Source organism: Hyla sarda, chromosome 3 (genome assembly GCF_029499605.1).
Source record: "Hyla sarda isolate aHylSar1 chromosome 3, aHylSar1.hap1, whole genome shotgun sequence".
Taxonomy (NCBI): Eukaryota; Metazoa; Chordata; class Amphibia; order Anura; family Hylidae; genus Hyla; species Hyla sarda.
In genome coordinates this window covers 405,164,202-405,185,085 of record NC_079191.1, presented here as the reverse complement: position 1 = coordinate 405,185,085, position 20,884 = coordinate 405,164,202, and positions in this window count along the sequence as shown.

Sequence of the window (20,884 nt, the reverse complement as noted above, 5' to 3'; positions counted from 1 at the left end):
TGCACTAAGGAAAAGCAGGGCTCTGTACACTGAGGACAAGCAGGGCTCTGTACACTGAGGACAAGCAGGGCTCTGTACACTGAGGACAAGCAGGGAGGGCTCTGTGCACTGAGGACAACCAGGGCTCTTTTCACTGAGGATAAGCAGGGCTCTGTACACTGAGGACAAGCAGGGCTTTGTACATTGAGGACAAGCAAAGCTCTGTGCAGTGAGCCTCTGTGACACACTTCCGGCTCACACAACAGACTGACTGAAAAGCCAGGGGTCCTGCACAGAGCAATGTTTGTCCTGCCCTCACTTCCTGCATTTGGACTTCTCATAGACACACAGCCAATAGCTGCAGGGACAGCATTTTTTTATCCAAAATATACATATTTTTTAATCAATGTATACTACAAATATTCATATAAGGGTATAATCTACATTATATGAAAAGTTTTTGTTAACATCAGGTACACTTTAAGAATTAATGCAGGTAAACCTATAGATACAATCACAAAGCCAGTAACAAGGAACGATCCAATATTTCAAGGAACACTGGAGTTAGTAGAGTATAAATAGCCAGCCTAGAGAGGCGTGGATGCTAAGATCGAATGCTATTGGATGTTATTCTGGTTGTGGGTGTCCGATGAGTCAAGATGCCTTTTGGCATACCATAGAATTAGATCGCTGATATCACTGATCAGTGCTATGCCTATACATACACTGAACAGTAATAGCAATCAAATGAATGCTTTAAATAGTCCCCTGTGGCGAATAAAAAATGTAAATAAAAAGTCTAAAAAAAGTTTTAATAAATGTAAATATGCCCCTCTCCAATAAAAAAAAAATGTTATTCACTTTTTTCCATTTTACATATATAAAAAAAATGTAAAAAATTAAAATATACATATTTGGTATTGTGGAAATTTCTAAACTATTAAAATAATATGTTAATGATCCCATATGGTGAACAACATAAACGTAATAAAAAAACAAAGTCCAAAATTGCTGCTTTTTGGTCACATCACATCCCACAAAAAAAGTATAAATTTGCCCTCATACAGCCCCATAGACACAAATATAAAAAAATTATAGGCGTCATAATAGGGCAATTTTAAACATACTAATTTTTTTAAAACCAAATTGTTTATCTGTTTAAGGATCTATTGACACAACCAGTATCCTGTGCAGAATTTGATGCACAGGATTTGAAGCTGTGCTCAGTCATTTAGTTTACATTTGTGCTCAGGGCTTCCACTCGTATCCGTGTCACAAACATTTATCGTACCTGCATCACCAACGTTTTACGTACCTGTATGTGAAATATTAAACCTGACAACAGCTTTTTAAGTGTGCCCATAAACCGAGACCGAGGGCAGGCCTTAAGAGGGCATACCCTATAATAATAATATAATAATAAATGAAAGTAAAATAGGGCGGGTTGGGAGGGATCTGCAAAACATCACGCACACCCTGCTAGTGGGAGGAGGGGTTTATATACACCTGCCCCCACCCATAAAGCCTATAAGTCCCACCTATTAGTCTGGGAGTGGAATACTCCAGCCCCTTGCACAAACACAGCCAGATAGGCTTACACTTGTGCTCAGGGCTTCCACTCGTATTTGTGTCACGAACATTTACCGTACCTGCATCACCAACGTTTTACGTACCTGTATGTGAAATATTAAACCTGACAACAGCGGTTGAAGTGTGCCCATAAACCGCGACCGAGGGCAGGCCTTAAGAGGGCAAAACACATTAACTGGTAGGTTAGTAATAGAATGTATAAACCTCATAAAACCATACCGCACCCTAATTACATGATACAGACCCTCTGACAGTGGGATAGACCTCTTGGAGACGCAGGGCGTATGCATACGCCCTGCATCCCTGATCCTTAAGGACTCAGGGCGCACCTGTATGCCCTGAGCGTTTCCGGTCCCCGCCGTTCACCGGGTGGGGACCGGACCCGGATGCCTGCTGAAATCATTCAGCAGGCATCCCCGCACATCGCCGAGGAAGGTCCTGAGGACCCTCCATATCGGCGATCGCCGCAGATCGCAGGCAAAGACAAGCCGGTGATCTGAAGCCTTTCCGGGTCATCTGGGCCCGATGACCCGGATAAGCATGGTGATCGGTGGTGTAGAATACACCACCAATCACCATCCGTGCTGTACTTGGAGGAGGCAGTGTTGCCACCCCCCTCCAGGTACAGATGTGATTGGGCGGCCGTAGCTACCGCGCCAATCACAGTGTATGAATAGGGGGGAGGAGAGCAGGAGCACGATTCTCCGCTCTGATCAGCACCATTTTTCATCTGGTGCTGATCAGAGCGGAGCTCCGTCCTGTGTGTTCCCCTTCAGAGCAAAAAAGTGCCCTCTGGTATTGTTCTGTGCCCCCCTGGCACAGCAGCATTAGGGAAAGCTTTAGATTAGGCAGGGAAAGAATTTAGGAGTAAAAAAAAAACAAAGATCATTTTTTTTTCAGTGCACATACTGTAGGTGTCCCAGGGTCCGCAGCACCTTTAGCTGCGTGACCCGGGCCCTACAGGGTCACTGCAGTCTGCGCCAGTTTTTTATTTTGGGCGCAGACCTTTTTTTTTTTCTAAAAGTGTGGCCGGGCCCTCTTAGCCATAAAAGAGCGGTCCGCCACCGTTAGCTAAAGCCCACCCGCCGCTGAACAGTCCTGTAGCACTGATCAGCGTTTTTTTTTTTTTGTGGTGCAGGCATTTTTTCGGTTATTAGCGGCTTTTTTAATTTTATTTTTTGCACCAATAGGCGGTCCGTACCACCAGTAGGAGGCCTGTGCTGTGTGGATGGACCGTACCTCTGTGTGCAGCCTGCCCCACCGCTGTCAGTGACTTATCACTGATCAGCGTTTTTTTGGGGGGTTCAGGCGGGTGCATTTATTCAGGGTTAAGCGTTTTTTTATTTTATTTTTGGGGTACTTTGAGTGGGGGTCTGTACGTGCCACCAGCCACTGTTCTGGGCTGAGTGGCCGGAACCCCCCACTGACTTCTGCGCCCCCTGCCACCACTAAGCGCTAATCAGTGCAAACACCACTGATTAGGCAAACGCTTTTTTGGGGCGCAGGGCTTTTTTGGTGCTAGAAGTCTTTTTTTAAAAAGTTTTTTTTCCCTTTTTAGTTTATATATTTTTCTGTTAGGGTTTTTTTCTGTTAGGTTTAGTTAGGTTAGGGAAAAAAGTATCGCACCACACGATACGCAGCACACACACCAATAAAGTTTCCCCCCCCCATAAATACACTTCACCCCCCATTAGAGTAGGGAAATGGCCCGCAGGGCGTTTTCAGCAGATGAGGCATATGCCATACTTGCCTCCGACACTGAAAGCGCCTCAGAGGACGAGGAAGACCCCACCTTCCTTATTTCCTCGTCCTCCTCATCATCTAGTTCTGATGATGAGTCACCAAGTCGGCGGAGTCGCCGCCAAGCGGGTCCGCAAACCTCTTCTGCTCTTGACCCTGTGCCCCATGCTGGTATGAGTCCCCCTGGCGCTCATACTAGTCAAGCCCCCCAGCCAAGTTCACTGGTGCCCCATACCGGCGAACTTGTCTGGACTCAGCCAGCGGACCACGAGCCCGTGATTCCTGAGTTTGTTGGCAACTCAGGAATCAAGATTGAATTCGTCGGGTTCACTGAAATGGACTATTTCAGGTTTTTTTTCAGTGACGACTTTGTCAATCTGATGGTTGAGCAGACGAATCTGTACGCCCAACAGTTCGTTGCCACAAACCCGGGCTCCTTTTTAGCTAGGCTTGGTGGCTGGTTTCCAGTCAGTGCAGCCGAAATGAGGACCTTTTGGGGCCTCGTGCTGCATATGGGCCTAGTTAAAAAGCCAAAGGTCACGCAATACTGGAGCGGGGACGTCCTCTACCAGACCCCGCTCTACAGTATGGCCACGACCCGTCCCCGGTTAGAGGCCATTCGGAAATGTTTGCATTATGCTGATAATGCGGCATGTCCCCCCCGAACTGATCCCGCGTATGACCACCTATATAAAATCAGGCCGGTCATCAATCACTTCGGGGCCAAATTTTGGGAGGCCTATGTCCCTGAAAGGGAGGTCGCTATAGATGAGTCTCTCATCAGCTTTAAGGGGAGACTCAGCTTCCAGCAATACATCACTACCAAGCGGGCGCAGTATGGCGTGAAGATGTATAAACTTTGCGAGAGTACCTCAGGGTAAACTTGCAAGCTTATGGTGTATGAGGAACGAGATTCCCGCACTGAACCCCCAGATTGTTCCCCCGCTCTGGGTGTTAGCGGGAAAATCGTTTGAGGCCTTTTGCACCCATTGCTACTTTACGTGGATAACTTTTGTACTAGTATCCCTCTCTTCACATCCATCGCCACCAGATCCATGGTCAGTTGTGGGACAGTCAAGAAGAATCAAAGAGGCCTTCCTTCCTATTCCCAGCAGACTCCTATCCCCCGGGGGTGAGTCCCTTGCCTTTTCCCATGAAAACCTGTTGCTGGTCAGGTATAAGGACAAAAGGGATGTCCTTATGCTCACCACTATTCATGGGAACAGCAGCACCCCTGTCTCTGTGCGAGGTACCGTACAATCGGTATATGTGGGGAGTTGATCTTTCTGATCAAGTCCTCAAACCATATAACGCCATGCGGAAAACACGGGCATGGTACAAAAAAGTTGCGGTCTACATGGTACAGGTTGCCATGTACAACGCTTTTGTACTGTCCCAGTACGCTGGCAACACAGAGACATTTCTGGAATTCCAAGAGATAGTTCTAAAGGCCCTCATCTTTGGTGACCACCGAGGAGCAGGTCAGAGCACCTCTGCAACTTCAGTTCCCCGGATCGTCCCCGGCCAACACTTTCCAGGTGAGGTCCCCCACACTGGAAAGAAGGGACAATGCCAGAAAAAATGCAGAGTGTGTCGCAAGAGGGGGATTCGTAAGGACACTCAATGCGACACTAGCCCCGATTATCCGGGCCTCTGCATTAAGGATTGCTTCAGGGAGTATCACACTTCCATGGAGCACTAAATTTTCGGGGTGCGCATTTGAGGTAACAGAATAGGGATGGCCATTCCCAGAATGATGATTCAGAGCATAGGGTTTGGGGCGGGCATAATTTTTACTTTTTGCTATACTGTGGGTCATCATTCTGGGAATATAATTGCCATATCAGTTATAAAATAGCAATTTTCATTCCCCCCCCCCCCATAGTACACTTCATCCATTCCTGGAAAATGAGTTTAGGAAACACCCGTGCGTTCAAAATGTCCTCTTTAGTCCTATACCTATTCCTCAGGGTGGGTACTTTCTGTAATGGTGTAACATGTGGGTGTTTCATTTTTGTATTTTCCTCTGAATGTATGTAACCGTCAGCTACTGATATGCTATAGGCCTCAAATGCAAACAGACCTCTATGACTTCTGAGCCTTGTTTTGCGCCTGTCCAGCACGTTACCCCATATGTGGATGTATTTCCATAGTCAAGAGAAAAAGCCCTCCAAAATTTGTAACCCAATTTCTCCCATTAACCCTTGTGAAAATGTAAATAATTGGGTAACCCCAGCATTTTAGCGTAAAAAAATTACATTTTTCAATTTACGGCCCACTGTTCAAAAAACCTGTGAGGTGTAAGTACTCACTGTACTCCTTGTTACCTTCCTTGAGGGGTGTAGTTTCAAAATTGTGGTCACTTGCCTGGGTTTTTTTTTTTTTAGATTTTACGTCAGAACCTCAACCATTGCAGTTCAAATCACCACTTTAGGCCTCAAATCTCATCGGTGTGGTCTCACTCCTAAGCCCTGTTTTGCACCCGCATAGTGCTTTTCCCCCTTACATGGGGTATTTTCTTATTCTGGAGAAATTGGGCTACAAATTTTGTGGAGATTTTTTTCCCTTACTACTAAAAAATTGGTTAAAACCAACAGTTCAGTCTTAAAAATTTCACTTTTACGGCCCACTGTTTAAAAAAACGGTGAGGTTTAAGTACTCACTGTAACCATTGTTATGTTCCTGGAGGGGTCTAGTTTCCAAAATGGTGTCACATGTGGGGGGTTTCTCCTGTTCTGGCACCATGGGAGGTTTGTAAATGAACATAGCCCCCGACTTCAATTTCAGCAAAATTCTCTTTCCAAAAATCCAATGGCGCTCCTTCTGTTCTGAAACCTGTAGTGCGCCAACAGAGCACTTAAAGGGGTAGTCCGGTGAAAACCTTTTTTCTTTTAAATCAATTGGTGGCAGAAAGTTAAACATATTTGTAAATTAATTCTTAAAAAAAATCTTAATCCTTCCAGTACTTATTAGCTGCTGAATGCTACAGAGGAAATTCCTTTCTTTTTGGAACACTGATGACATCACGAGCACAGTGCTCTCTGCTGACATCTCTGTCCATTTTAGCAACCATGCATAGCAGATGTATGCTAAGTGCAGCATGGTGGCTCAGTGGTTAGCACTGCTGCCTTGCAGTGCTGGGGACTTAGGTTCAAATCCCACTAAGGACAACAATAAATAAAGTGTTATTGTTATTATAATAACGTCAGCAGAGAGAACTGTGCTCGTGATGTCATCAGAGAGCATTCCAAAAAGAAAATAATTTCCTCTGTAGTATTCAGCAGCTAATAAGTACAGGAAGGATTAAAAAATTTTTAATAGAAGTAATTTACAAATAGGTTTAACTTTCTGTAATTATGTAAATTGTGTATCAGCGCTATTATAGGTAAGGGTTTTTGATTATTGTAGAACAATTCATATGCGGCACGCTCTAAGTGGTGTTCACTAGAAGGAAAACATATGCCGTGATTGATCTTAATACTGATGAGTTACTCCTGAGCAACAACCATCCAAGTAACCATCACACAAGTACAAGTTATGCGTACAATATACACAACAGTTTTATCCAATGTATGTTATGGTGTATAATCAATTTTTATCCATTAATATATTTCCCATAGTCATATGTCAGTCCTGAGTTCAGTACAGCTGTTGTTATTATGCTAGTCCAAACAGGTGACTGCATGTTGCCACCCCGTATCTCCACAACAATAATGACGCAACAAACAGATGCTTCCACTTTAGTTGTTATTGTGTTATACTCCGCTCTTCCCTCGACCATCGAATTTAAGTGAAAAATCCATTTCCCTTCTGCTCGGGACATGGCGGCTACGTAGTCACCCCCTCTCCAATGTTTTTTTATATGTTCTATCCCATAAAACTGGGAACCGGCAAAGGAGGCATTGTGCTGTTCTAGATAATGTTTAGACAAAAGGTGTCCCAAAAATGTTCTGTCTATATTGTAGACATGTTCCCCAATCCTCTTGCATAGCATACGTTTTGTTCTTCCCACGTAGATTTTAGCGCGGGGCATACAATTGCATGGATTACCCCTTTTGTTTTGCAATTTATATGTGCCTTGATAGACTGGGTAAATGAGCTATCCCCATTTTTTATTTCCAAAATTGCCCTTCCTTTTGCAATTTTGCATCCTTTACAGCAACGGCATGGGTAGAAACCGGGTTTCTGAAGGAATGTAGTTGGATGCTTGTTTTCGTTATTTTTAATAGTGGGTGCTACCTGGTTGTCTATGTTCATTGATTTGCGAAAAGTGAACAATGTTTTTTTAGGGAGTAGTTCACCTATAGTCCGGTCCCCTTGTAATATATTCCAGTGTCTCTGTACTATTTGTTTTAATAAGAAACTCTGACTTGTGTAGGTGGTGAATATGGGGATTTTTATCTGATTCCGTGTGCCCCAGTCCTAGTTTTTATTTTTATTTTCCTTATTAGTCAAAAGGCACTCTCGCTCCAGGTTTTGAATATGCTCTGCTTTTCTCTCCAATACCTCCTTCTTGTATCCCTTTTCAATAAATTCATTCTGTAGGTACTGAGCCTCTGTCATATATTCTTCCACCTCTGTGCAATTCCTACGAAGTCGGATGAACTGGCTTTTAGGTATATTGCAAAGCCATATGGGCAAGTGACAACTATTTAAATCAATGTAACTATTGCTGTCAGTCATTTTCCTATATGTTTTAGTAAAAACCTGGTGCTCTTTGATAAATATTGTGATGTCTAAAAAATTAATCTCCGTCTGGCTGATGGTGGGTGTAAAAGACAAATAAAAATCATTTTTATTCAAATCATTTAAAAATGTATTAAGCTCACATTCAGACCCTTTCCAAATAAAAATTATATCATCAATAAAACGGTACCAGAGGACCAAGTTTGACGCCAGTCCAATCCTTGGGAGGATAGTTTGTTCCTCCCAGTACCCCATGTACAGGTTTGAATATCCTGGCGCAAACTTTGTCCCCATAGCGGTACCCCACTTTTGTAAATAAAAATCTCCTTCATATAAAAACTAATTATGATTTAATATAAAAGCGATACTTTTTCCGATAAAATGGATCTGATCCAATGGTAGCATCACGTCTTTTTGCATAAAGTGCTCGGCTGCTAATTGTCCTTTTTGATGCCCAATTATCGTATATAATGATGTCACATCCAGTGTCCCTAGGATGTTTCCACATTGCCATACAACATTCTTAAGGATCTGAAGGACATGTTTGGTGTCCTTCAGATAGGATGGTAACTGGACCACGTGTTTTTGTAATTGTATGTCTACGTACTTAGACAAATTAGATGTAAGACAATTGATCCCAGAGATAATCGGGCGTCCCGGTGGATTTGAGGTAGACTTGTGGATTTTTGGGATGTGATAGAAAGCAGCTAATTGTGGATTCCTTATATTAATAGAATCAGCCTCTTTTTTATTCAGAATTCCTTTTTCCATCCCCTCTTGTACCAATTTATTCAATAGTGATTGGAAATCTATTGTGGGGTCTTTTTTTTTACTTTTCATATGTTTTTCCATTAATACAGGAGGTTCGTGGGTTTAATCACGCCACAATAAGTACATCAAATAGATTCTCACCTTTGGAAGAAACACAGGATTCGGTGGCCGAACAAATAGTGAGACCTAAGGTTAGAGACAACCTTAATCCTGTCAAAAAGAGTGGAGAAAAGAGAACATTTAACAAAAATCACACATTAACAAAAACCCAGGGAGCAACACGGAAAGTCAATGATAAAGTGCATCACCATCCCAAAAAATCTGTTAATCATGCTTTTTTTCAAAAAAGGGAGAAAAAGGTACAAAGAGAGGTACGAGAGGAGGGAAGCTCTCCAAAACAAAGAGGGGGACATCAGCAAACTGTACAATAGTCAACTATGGAAACAGGACTGACAATACAGATGATAAACACCCTCAGAAAATATTTCACCTAAGTAGCCATACATTAAAAGAGGACGAAATTAAGCTACTACAAAAAGGATTAAAATTCGCTCCCAGTTGTTCTTTTAATAGATTTGAAGCCTTTATAGGAATTAAGAGATTTATGCGAAACATATCCTTAAAAAAATATTTCTTCAAAAACCCTATAATGGAGAAAACCCCCCTTGATCAATCCACATATCAGCACACCTCTTTGAAGAAGAAATCCATGTTTCATCCACATAATGAATATTCGGATTCATTCCGAGTATTCGAAAATTTGGTAACAAGAGACATTAAACGTCAAAAAAACAATTCTAAATATCAGAAACCAAATTTAACAAAAAAGAAAGAGAGGCAATTCAGTCACTTCAAAAAAACAAAGACATTACTATAAGACCAGCTGACAAGGGGGGCAGTGTAATCGTACAAGATACCAAAAAATACCAGGAGAAATCCCTAAAAATACTCGGAGATGGAAAAACATACGAAAAGTTAAAAAAAGGCCGCACAATAGAATTCCAATCACTAAAGGGGATGGAAAAAGGAATTCTGAATAAAAAGGAGGCTGATTTTATTAATATAAGGAATGCACAATTAGCTGCTTTCTATCACATCCCAAAAATCCACAAGTCTACCTCAAATCCACCGGGATGCCCAATTATCTCCGGGATCAATTGTCTTACATCTAATTTGTCTAAGTACGTGGACATACAATTACAAAAACACGTGGTCCAGTTACCATCCTATCTGAAGGACACCAACCATGTCCTTCAGATCCTTAAGAATGTTGTACAGCAATCTGGATACATCCTAGGGACACTGGATGTGACATTGTTATATACGATAATTGAGCAACAAAAAGGACAATTAGCAGCCGAGCACTTTATGCAAAAAGACGTGACGCTACCATTGGATCAGATCCATTTTATCGGAAAAAGTATCGCTTTTATATTAAATCATAATAATTTTTTATATGAAGGAGATTTTTATTTACAAAAGTGGGGTACCGCTATGGGGACAAAGTTTGCGCCAGGATATTCAAACCTGTACATGGGGTACTGAGAGGAACAAACTATCCTCCCAGGGATTGGACTGGCATCAAACTGGGTCCTCTGATACCATTTTATTGATGATATAATAAAATCCCCATAATCACCACCTACACAAGTCAGAGTTTCTTATTAAAAAAAATTGTACAGAGACACTGGAATATATTACAAGGGGACCGGACTATAGGTGAACTACTCCCTAAAAAAACATTGTTCACCTTTCGCAAATCAATGAACATAGGCAACCAGGTAGCACCCACTATTAAAAATAACAAAAACAAGGATCCAACTACATTCCTTCAGAAACCATGCAAAATTGCAAAAGGAAGGGCAATTTTGGAAATAAAAAATGGGGATAGCTCATTTACCCAGTTACCCATAGGGGTAATATATGCAATTTTATGCCCCTGCACTAAAATCTACGTGGGAAGAACAAAACATATGCTATGCAAGAGGATTGGGGAACATGTCTACAATATAGACAGAACATTTTTGGGACACCCTTTGTCTAAACATTATCTAGAACAGCACAATGCCTCCTTTGCCGGTTCCCAGTTTTATGGGATAGAACATATCAAAAAACATTGGAGAGGGGGTGACTACATAGCCGCCATGTCCCGAGCAGAAGGGAAATGGATTTTTAACTTAAATTCGATGGTTCCCTATGGTTTAAATACTGATTTTGAGCTATTTGCATTTTTGTAACATCATTCACTCATTCAATACTATACGCTCCTGAAGCTGCTGATTTAGTCTAAGGAGCAAGACCTAAATCTTATTTTTAACTAATAAAAAAGTATTCTGGATTTTATACATGAAAATAGGTATCCTGTATAGATGATGACAGCCCTTAAATAGCCCTAAGCCCATGGAAACAGTGATCTTTGAGAAAGGAAAGCAGACTTTCTGAAACGCGTCAGATCCCGGACACCTTTTTGGCCCTAGGCCTTGGCAGTAAGTGACGTCACTAAGCAAACCACGGGCCTCGGCTCACAATCGTCAGACCACGGTAGCCAGCCGGTGAGACACTTCCGGCCGGAGTAGCTCTACTGGCGTTCGGCTCCTGGTCGCCATCTAGGATCTTACCAACCACAGGACTACAAACTTACCCCCGGAGGGAACGAGGGAAGAACGGAGTATAACACAATAACAACTAAAGGTACGAAAGTGGAAGCGTCTGTTTGTTGTGTCATTATTGTTGTGGAGATACGGGGTGGCAACGTGCAGTCACCTGTTTGGACTATCATAATAACAACAGCTGTACTGAACTCAGGACTGACATATGTATATGAGAAATATATGGATGGATAAAAATTGATTATACACCATAACGTACATTGGATAAAACTGTTGTGTATATTGTACGCATAACTTGTACTTGTGTGATGGTTACTTGGATGGTTGTTGCTCAGGAGTAACTCATCAATATTAAGATCAATCACGGCATGTTTTCCTTCTAGTGAACACCAATTAGAGCGTGCCGCATATGAATTGTTCTACAATAATCAAGTACGTTCTATTTAAAACACTTATCTATAATAGCGCTGATACACAATTTACATAATTACTATTAGTTTTTAACTTTGGAGCGGCAAGTCAGGGACCCGCTCAGTTGTATCATAGCTGCTTATATACCATCAGTGCGCCGGGGCTATAAATTCTATTTATAGGTTTAACTTTTTGCCACCAGTTGATTTAAAAGAAAAAAAGGTTTTCACCGGAGTACCCCTTTAACGTCCACATATGGGTCATTTTCTTAATCAGGAGAAATTAGGCTTCAAATTTTGGGATCCATTGTCTACTATTACACCATGTGAAAATGAAAAATTTGGGGTAACAATATCATTTTAGTGTTAAAAATCAAATTTTCCATTTTCACATCTGACTTCCACGTAAAGTTGTCAAATACCTGTGAGGTGTTAAGGCTCACTATACCCCTATGTTCCTTGAGGGGTGTAGTTTCCAAAATAGTATGCCATATGTTTTTTTTTTTTTTTTTGCTGTTCTGGCACCATGGGGGCTTCCTAAATGCAACATGGCCCCCAAAAACCATGACAGCAAAATTCGCTTAAAAAAATCCCACAGTTGCTCTTTCCCTCTTGAGCCATGTTGTGAGCCCGCAGAGCACTTTATGTCAACATATGAGGTATTTCCATACTCAAGAGAAATTGGGCTACACATTTTGGGGGGCTTTTTCTCCTAATACCACTTTTAAAAATGAAAAAAAAAAACGGGGTTACAAGAACATGTTAGTGTAAAAAATGCAGATTTTGATTTTTCTCCTTCACATTGCTGCTATTCTTGTGAAACACCTAAAGGGTTAACAAACTTTCTGAATGTTCTTTTGAATACTTTGAGGGGTGTAGTTTCTATAATGGGGTCATTTATGGGGCATTTCTCACAGAAACACTCCTCAAATCCACTTCAAACTTAACTGGTCCCTGAAAAATTCCGATTTTGACATTTTTGTGAAAATTTTGAAAATTGGTGCTATCCTTTGAAGACCTCAAATTTTTTCAAAAAGTAAAAATATGTCTATTTTATGATGCCAACATAAAGTAGACATATTGTATTTGTGAATCAATATAACATTTATTTGGAATATCAATTTTCCTTTCACCCTGAGAGTTTCAAAGTTAGAAAAATGCTAAATTTTCTACATTTTCATGAAATTTTGGGATTTTTCATCAAGAAAGGATGCAAGTAACGAAGAAAATTTACCACTAAAATAAAGTAGAATATGTCAAAAACAATCTCAGAATCAGAATATTCGGTAAAAGCATCCCAGAGTTATTAATGCATAAAGTGACAGTGGTCAGAATAGCAAAAAAGGGCTGGGTCCTTAAGGTGAAAATAGGCTGAGTCCCTAAGGGGTTAACCAACTAGTTGTGAAACGACGTCTTACCTGGTAGTGGATAGCTATAGCCACTATGCCTACCCTGCGGAATAAGCCAGCACTGACCCAAGTCCATGATAGTATACAAGATAAAACATGCTGACCAGTGTTATCCAGCCAAGATAAACTGATAGCTGCCTATCAGGCCTAACTCTGTACTATCCAATCCCTATTTATTAGAGGCCAAAAAGAAAAACACTAAACTGCCAGCCACTAGACACAAGAAACCTGACCCCATGACCGCCCTTGACCCTAATCTGTCTATTTATCCGTAACCCGGACTAAGCACGGAAAACTTACCTGAAGACTTCCCGAATTGTACCAACCGCGAAAGCGTGAATTACCTGCCAACTGTACTTTGAAGAAATTGCCTGTTTAGGGAGATTGATTCTTGCATAACCGTCATGCCTGCAGACAGGCCAGGACTAAGCGTACACACTGTGCCTATCCACCTGAGAGGTACTATGTACCAATGCCTACACTTGAAACAACCCCTTCCTGGACACGACCCAACCTTAAAACCGCGGAACTTGCTTCAAACTAAATTCCGGGGTGACATTCTGCCGTAAGTGACAGGTAACTTCATTTCCACCGAGCCTGTAAACGTGACAGTCCCTTTTGTGACCCTATTTCAGAACAGTTATGCCTGCAGCTCCACCAAGTCTTTTCGTGAGCCTCGTACCTGGAAAAGGTGACAGGTCTCCGCGTAATCCTCGAGCCTGTACACGTGACAGGTCTGGCATAACCATATATATATATATATATATATATATATATATATATATTTTATTATATACTATAACTGCAAAAAACGTATCAGTAATAATAACTACGCCGTGTATACCACTTCTGGTGTGGCAGGTATGAAAGGAGTACGACCCCTATATGCCATGCTGTTGTTGCTTTGAAGTCGTGTCAGTAACACCAAGTCCCCAGTGCCTCTTCCTGCATCTGTGTTGGGTATAAAGAGTGTACAGCCACCTGTGTAACAAGTTGTTGCCCTGAAGGTGTTTCCGTGACAACAACTGCCCAGTGTACTACCCTGCACACGTGGCAGGTATGCTGGGTATACCGCTGTCTATGTGTTGTGAAAAATGATGTTATTGTTCTGAAAACTGGACCGTAACAACAGTTGCGCAGAATTCCCTTCAGATATGCTGCATAAGATTGGTATACCACAGCCTATGTGCGTTGATGTTGTCATATCAATAATGACAACTTATGCCAGGTATAGTGAGTATACCACCGCCAGTGTGACGTGATGTTGTTGCCCTGAAACGTGTCAGTAACAACTGCACAGTGCATCCCCCTGCAGACGTGGCAGGTATAATGTGCATGCAACCGCCTATGTGTCGTGATGCTGTTGCTCTGAAAACGTGTCAGTAACAACAACTGCGCAATGTATCCCCCTGAAGACGTGGCAGGTATAGTGGGTTTACCACTGCCCATGTGTCGTGATGTTGTTGTTCTGAAGATGTGTCAGTAACAACAACTGCGCAGTGCAACCCCCTGCAGACGTGGCAGGCATAATGTGCATACAACCGCCTATGTGTCGTGATGTTGTTGCTCTGAAAGAACAATGTATCCCCCTGCAGATGTGGCAGGTATAATAGGTATACCACCGCCTATGTGTCGTGATGTTGCTGCTCTGAAAGAACGTGTCAGTAATAACAACCTTGTGATGTATCCCCCTGCAGACGTGGCAGGTATAATGGGTATACAACCGCCTATGTGTCGTTATGTTGTTGCTCTGAAAGACATGTCAGTAACAACAACTATGAAATGTATCCACCTGTAGACATGGCAGGTATAATGGGTATACAACTGCCTATGTGTTGTGATGTTGTTGCTCTGAAAGAACTTGTCAGTAACAACAACTATGCAATATATCCCCCTGCAGACGTGGCAGGTACGAAGAAAACAACCTCCTGTTGTGATGTTGTCGCTCTAAAAACGTGTCAGTAACAACAACTATACAATGCATCCACCTGCAGACCTGGCAGGTAAAAACGGGTATACACTCCCTATGTGTCGTGTTGTAGTTTTTCTGAAAATCGTGTTAGTAACAACCACTACACAGTGTACCCCCCTGCAAACGTGGCAGATATACTGGGTAAACACCGCCTATGTTACGTAATGTTGTCGCTCTAAAAGCGTGTTAGTAACAAAGATGACACAGTGCATCCCCCTGCAGACGTGGCAGGTATGCAGGATACAACCTCCTGTGTCGTGATATTGTCGCTCTGAAAACGTGTCAGTAACAGCAGGTATAATGGGTATACCCCACCTATGTGTCGTGTTATTGTTGTTCTGAAGACGTGTCAATAAGAACTATGCAATGCATCCCCTGCAAAACGTGGCTGGTATATTGGGTATACACCGCCTGTGAGTCTTATTGTTGTTCTGAAGATGAGTCAGTAACAACAACTGTTCCATGTATCTCTTTGCAGATGTGGCAGATATGCAGGGCATCCCCCAACTATGAGTTGTGAAACGGTTACTCTGAATACGTACCAGTAATAAAAACTACTCAGTGCCACCCCCTGCAGATGTGGCAGGTATGATGGGAATCCATTGCAAAACTATTAACGTATCAACTGCATAATGTCATGCACAATATGAATGCCCTCAGTACCTGCACCTTACGCCCAAGCATTTGTGCCACACAAAACACCACAAGTACCCGTACCGTACGAAAGTATGAACAACGGAAGCGTATGGACAGTGTAAGCACCCTGACTGCCATGAACGTAACTGGTACCAATACAGGGAGTACAGAGAGTGTCTGACCAATCTAAATTTAGGAGTGTATGAGCAGTACAGATGCCCCAATCTTGTGAACGATATGCATGCCGTGAGCGTATAACATTGTGGGTGCAGTGAGCGTACCCTCTGCCTAACTGCCGAGAGCACAAGGGCAGTAAAATACCTTGAATGTATGGACTGTGGTAATTTGAAAATGTGTGAAACAGAATAAATATTATGGGCATATGAACTGCGAATCAAAAGTGTATGACTTGTGTCAGTACCATGAGTACCAGAATAACCTAAAAAGGTCACGAGCATGAAATGACCCCTGCCCTAAGCTGGTAAACAATGTAACTACCGTGGCCTAATAAACAGTATGACACTATGAGCATATAAAAATGTATAACACGCCATGAGCGTATTAAAGTATAAATGCCATGATCTAAGAATAGTATAAACCAACCACAAGCGTATGAACAATAGAGGCGATTAGCGAATGCATAGAATCAACACTATGAGCATAACCAGTGTAAACGTACTGAAACCCATGCATAGTATCCATCCCATGAGCGTATAACCACGTATGCCATAATTGCGAGAACAGAACACATACTACACGCGTGTATATAGTGTATCTGTTATAAAAAGTATAACGTACACCTAGCCAGAGCATGTAAAATTATGAGTGCCATGAGATGTGAAAATAAACAACGCCACAGGCGAGGAACGGTGTAAAATCAATAAACGTGAACATTATGGGGGTGTAAACAGTATGAATATCGTGAGCATCCCTGAACCGGAATAAGGCCACAAGCATATGTATGATATGCCTGCCATGAGCGTATCAGGAGTAACAAATGCCCTTAATCGCATTGACCTGAATGCAACAACAGAATACCGTGACCACCTGCAAAACGAGCACACTTGCACCAGGATTGTAAACAACACTGCAATCGCTATCAACAAAGCTATGAAACTTGACCGCCTACTGCAACAGCCGTAAGATTGCTAACGTATATTCCCCAAATGTTATAAATATATGTGCCCTGCAGACCCTACAATGTATCTGCCAAACTGATTGTACTGAAACACTATGTGAGAAACTAAACGAAATGCTACAAGTGTATGAACCATAAATGTACACCCTAACCTATAGAATGTGAGATAATATTCAAGCATATGTGCACTAATAAGACCACAACCGAAAGAACCAGAATAAATGAGCTTGTGTACAGTGACTACGAGCACAAACTGCAGTAAGCTACGAGCGCATGCTGATTAACAGCATATACCAGTGTAATATCTATTGACGTATGAATGATACCAATGTATATATATATATATATATATATATATATATATATATATATATGAAATTACTAAAGTATGGCCAGCCTAACAACTACAAACAAATGCACGACATAACAACTACTTGCAAATGCACAGGATAACCATTCTTAGCATATGCCTGGTACAATGATTTGCAGCTTATGTATAGCATAATTACTACTAGCGCATGCACCAAATAAGCGCCTGAAGAATAACCACGAGTGCGTGTAACCTATTAATGAAGCTAATGTAAAGCACCTTTATTAATTCTATGAGCGTTATTTTTTATTATTTTTTTTAAATACATATATCCACATACACATATCTATATCTATATACACACTTTTTTTTTAAAATTATGTCTACGATTACAATCGCCCACCATGAGCGTAAAACGAAAACTGACCACTGTGTGATCGTGCCGGAAATAAGTAATATGGCAGCGTATACGTACATGGCTACATAATCGCAAACATGAATACCCCTCATAAACGCTTGAAAATGGATAGGAACATGCATACCAGATGAGCGCATGTAAGGCTAACCACCCAAACATGAATGACCAAGACAGAAATGTAAACTGAATAACCAATTTGCCTAGTACGAGAGCATATACCCACCTGACCACTGTAAGAATTCAAACCTATACAAGAGTAGTAGTAATAATGCTGAACCTCTGCGCCACATATCCCCCACTACCCAATATCTCACCCGCCAATGCCGTGACCCCCAACGAACCTGCCCGCAGGCTGTAACTGCGGAGCTAATCTCCTATTGTCAGAGGAGTGGAAAACAGCCGGGACGGCCAGCGTGACACTGGTCCGTTCGGAAACCGATATCCGAGCCTGCCGCACGTCACTCTTTAAAAACGGGCGTGTCGCAGTGCCAATAACTCACTGCACTGCGGCCCGGCCACCTATTTCTTGTGCCCCCTCAGCACATCCGCCCGGCTCCCGGATCCTGCAGCGCTGCAGGCAGAGCAGGCGGGTAACAAAGCATGACCTTACTTGGGAACCACAGCTTCTCTGATCGCTGTAGACACAGATCGGGGAACAGGCAATTACACGGCAGCTGAGCTGGACCTGCAACGAGCAGCTACACAAACGCCACAGGATTGCCGGCAGGAGATACAAACGTCCATGTGCAAAACGTCACGCACACCCTGCTAGTGGGAAGAGGGGTTTATATACACCTGCCCACAGCCACAAAGCCTATAAACCCCACCTATTAGTCTGGGGGTGGAATACTCCAGCCGCGTGCACAAACACAGCCAGATAGGCTTACACTGAAATCTGCAGCAGAAAATCCTGTGCATCAAATCTGCACAGAATACTGTAAGTGTGAATATACCATAAAAGCAGTAAAATGGAAAAGCATGTAAACATGGGTATCAGAAGCTAAGCGCTAATGCTGTGTACAGAGCGGCCAGCTAATTTTAACCCCTTAACGATGCAGGACGTAAATGTACGTCCTGGTGAGCTGGTACTTAATGCACCAGGATGTACATTTACATCCTAAGCATAACCGCGAGCATTGCAGCCAGGGACCCGCCGGTAATGGCGGACATCCGAGATCCTGCGGATGTCCGCCATTAACCCCTCAGATGCTGTGATCTGTAAAAATCAATACAGACCACGGCATCTTCAGCATCGCGGTCACTAAAATGGATGATCGGATCGCCTGCAACGCTGCCGCGGCGAATCGATCATCCAGCACGGCCTCTGCTGCCTTCCCGGCGTCTTCTGATTTGATCTGCCTTCCCGCAGACCAGAGCAGAAGATGACCGATAAGACTGTTCAGTGCTACGTCCTGTACATAGCACTGAACAGTATTAGCAATTGAATGAATGCTAAAAATAGTCCCCTATGGAGACTATTAAAGTGTAAAAATAAAAGAAAAAAGTAAAAAAAAAAAGTAAAAAATTTTGAAAACCCCCCCTCCCAATAAAAATTTGAATTGTCCCATTTTCTCTATTCCACCACCAAAAAGTGTTAATTTTTTTTTTAGATACATATTTGGTATTTCCGCGTGCATAAATATCTGAACTATTAAAATAAAATGTTAATGATACCGTACGGTGAACAGCGTGAACGTAAAAAAAAAAGTCCAAAATAGCTGCTTTTTTGTAACATTTTATTCAAAAAAATGAATAAAAAATGGATCACAAGTTTTATATAAGCAAATATGGTATCAATAAAATGTAAAGATCATGGCGCAAAAAAATAGCCCCATACCCCCACTTATACGTAAAAATGAAAAAGTTATAGGTCTTCAAAATAGGGGTATTTTAAACGTACTAATTTGGTTAAAAAGTTTGCAATTTTTTTAAGCGTAACAGTAATAGAAAAGTATGTTCTCATGGGTATCATTTTAATCGTATTGACCCAAAGAATAAAGAACACATGTAATTTTTACTGTAAATTGTACAGCGTGTAAACCAAACCTTCCAAAATTAGCAAAATTGCGGTTTTCTTTTTAATTTCCCCACACAAATAGTATTTTTTGGTTGCGCCATACATTTTATGGTAAAGTGAGTGATGGCATTACAACGGACAACTGGCCGTGCAAAAAACAAGCCCTCATACTAGTCAATTGATGAGAATATAAAAGAGTTATCACTTTTTGAAGGCGAGGAGGAAAAAACTCAAAAATAAAATTGTCTGAGTCCTTAAGGCCCAAATGGGCTGAGTCCTTAAGGGGTTAATGGAACTGTGAGGTAGAGCCCTGAGCATGACTGTTTTTCTTAATTCCACTCATGCCTGTTCCCAGTGCATTTTTGACAATTATTGCCCGCTCCCGCAAGATGTGTGTTCCACTCCTGCCCGCTCCAGCTAACATGTGTCCAATTCTGCCCGCTCCTGCTAAAATTCCTGTCCATCCCCTTGTGCCATTTTACCTCCCCCCACCCCTTTGCCATTTTTATCCCCCCCCCCCCCCCCCACCTCCTCTTCCCTCTTATCCCCTTGCTGTTTCTTACCCGTCCTATGTCCTCTGGGGGGCTCATGCAGGCTCAGGTGCAATGTCTTGGCAGATCTGACATCCTCTGCCCCAAACATCATGCTGTGGAGCAGGAGCACGTCACTCTTCAGTGCAGCGCAAAGGACGTTGGACCCGCCGAGACCTTGCACCTAAGCCTGCAGTAGCACACAAGACAAGTAAGAAACAGCAAGGGGATCAGAGGGAGGGGAAAGAGGAGGTGGGGGGGATGAGGTTGTGGGGGAATCAAAATGTCAGTGCAGGCATCTGCCACAGTTCAATTATTTAAAGTGGTCGCAACGTGGTTTCAACCGCTGGAACCTCGGAGTGGGACGATAAGCTTGCCGGCACGAGGGGAGTTCTGACCAGGAAAAGACTCCCCTCGGTGAAGTAAGTGTGAACACTTTGATGCGTGAAGTGCTTTGGAGAAAAGTGTGAATAGGGAGGTGTGTCCGCTGTTCAGTTTTTCTTTTCATTTAGTTCACATTGTCATCTGGAGGATTCTTTGGATTGCCCAGGAGAGAGATAGCGGATACGTATTAACCTCCAGAGAGATATGCCTGATTTTCATAGTAAGTGGTCAGTGATCTTTGGCCATTCACAAAGTGTAAGTGTTTCCACATGAAAATGTATAGAA